This window comes from Triticum dicoccoides, chromosome 4A (genome assembly GCF_002162155.2).
Source record: "Triticum dicoccoides isolate Atlit2015 ecotype Zavitan chromosome 4A, WEW_v2.0, whole genome shotgun sequence".
Taxonomy (NCBI): Eukaryota; Viridiplantae; Streptophyta; class Magnoliopsida; order Poales; family Poaceae; genus Triticum; species Triticum dicoccoides.
This window is the reverse complement of record NC_041386.1, coordinates 597,468,187-597,470,542: the sequence shown is the minus strand read 5'-3', so window position 1 is coordinate 597,470,542 and position 2,356 is coordinate 597,468,187.

The window sequence follows — 2,356 nt, the reverse complement described above, 5'->3', positions numbered from 1 at the left end:
ATTAAATATAACTAAAGTTCAGGCACGGCACAATGTGTAGCCCAACTAATATAGATGACATGGTTACTACTCAAGCTGATCTAAAAAATTTAGTTGCATTTAAAAACTAAATGAAGTTCATCCACAACCAAAGGCACAGTTCAAGATAAAACAGATGAACTAGAAAACATTCAACTACAGCTAACGGAAGCATAGAAAGGCATCATCTCTGAAGTTCTAGTAGAAGAACTGCTCGTGTCGAAGTAAGCAATGAAAGGAAAAAAAATACTAAAACTGTCGTGGTTTTGTCACGGCAGATGTCCTCGTGAAAGGACTTAGTCGTGGAGCCATCGCTACGGGTTAGCTTAAAGGGGTTAAACTGGACAAGGGACACAAGAGTTTTATACTAGTTCGGCCCCTTCGATGAAGGTAAAAGCCTACGTCTAGTTGTGATGGAATTACAGGGGTTTCGATGACAAGGGAGTGAATCCGCTTTGCCTGGCTCTCGAGTTCTTGTGTGTTGTGTTGTCCCTAAACCACCGCCGGGTCGTCCCTTTATATACACAGGTGGACACCCGCCGGTTTATAGATTATCGAGGCCGGATCATAAACGTGTCCGGCTCGGTCTCTATTCCTTCTAACTTACAATACAAGTTACATATTCATGCCGGTTTATGTCTATAGGACTTAACCCGCCTTTGGGCCTTGGGTCTTCCTGAAGCGCCACCATCCTTGTCTTCATGGGCCTTTGAATAAAGCAACCATCATAGGGTAACCCGACCTCTCCTGGTCGGTTTATGCCTGGTGGTAATATCCCCAACAGAAACAAAACACACAAGCAAAATAAAAAAGATAAAAATGAAGTTCATGTACAAGAAATGCTCCTCTCCATCTGAAACCAGCAGCCCAGCCAGATCTCAAGCAGAAGCTCAAGTTCAAGAAAGAATGAAGTTCATGTAGAATAAAAGATGCAGTACAGGTAAGTAGTCCAAGTTCCAAGACTTACATGTGTATATCCAAACAAAGCTTGGAAGTCTGTCTCAAACAGGTTGGAAGAACCGATTGAGTACAACCACGTCTTCCTGATATCCATTATATTTTGATGGGAATAATTTGCAAGAACCCTATCAAGATACAAATTAACATTCATAAGCAAGAATCCGTAGTCGATACTGCCATCAAACACAAAAAAGGAATAGTGTTAGAACAAAAAAGAAAGCCAACAAATAAAAGACGTCGTAGCTTAAGTACAACTACAGTTAAACAGAAGTTATAAAGAGAAAAGTGGAACTCATACTTGTTAGTCTGCTGGGGAACATCAATCCAATCCAAAGGGAAATTATCGATAGAAATAGGACTGAAGGGTGTCTCCCTGTCGTTGCTGGCATCGTTCCAAAGCTTCTTGATGTTATCAGTCATCTGCCGAAATAGGTGTACTGCACAGTCATCGTCTGGTCCATAGTAGGAGTCGATAAGCTGGAACCTTGAATTCTTCAGGTCAAGAAATATCGAAACCCAGTGACCAACACCACCCATGGTAGCAGGAATTTCAGGCGGGTCAAAAGTGGGGAAAACAACCTGAAGCAACATAAACACACGAATCATTAAAAACAGATAATTAATATCAAATGGTACAAAGAAAAATAAAAAAATAGTAAGACAGTGGATCGCAGTACAAAACTAATACAGAGGCAAAGAACAAAGATATTGCATATACAATCATGTGCATCCATGTTATCTGGACCAGTCGCACTACAAGAAATATGTCAACTTATGACCTTCTGTCACTGACCCTCAAAGAATTGGTCATAAATTTATGACCAGTTTAGACCAATTGGTCAAAAGCTGTTTAGGGGGCTCCAAACCCTAAACCATTGCAACCATTTTGGTCAGAAAGGTCGTAATTTCCTTACACGAAATGGTCACAAAGAAAACAGTGCTAGTCCGCTGCCTTATTTCTAGTTGTTAATGACCAATATATATGGTCATAGCCTCACTACTCGAATCAGCTACTTTGCCATCTGCCAGCTCTTTGCCATCAGCTAGCGGACGACAAAGAAGCTCTTTGCCATCAGCTACCCAAAAGCAGACGGCAAAGAAATGGCAGACGACAAAGAAGCTCTCGGCAAAGAATTTTGCCGTCCGCTGGCAGACGGCAAAGAGAGAGGTGGCCCCCAACCCCCGCCCGTTTGGAAAAAAACTTAACGGCCCACCTCTTTGCCGTCTGCAGACGGCAAAGAGGCAAAAGGGCGGACGGCAAAGAGAGGCGGACGGCAAAGAGGACACTACCTAACGGCCCGTACCCAAAAGCAGACGGCAAAGAAATGGCAGACGACAAAGAAGCTCTCGGCAAAGAATCTTTGCCGTCCGCTGGCAG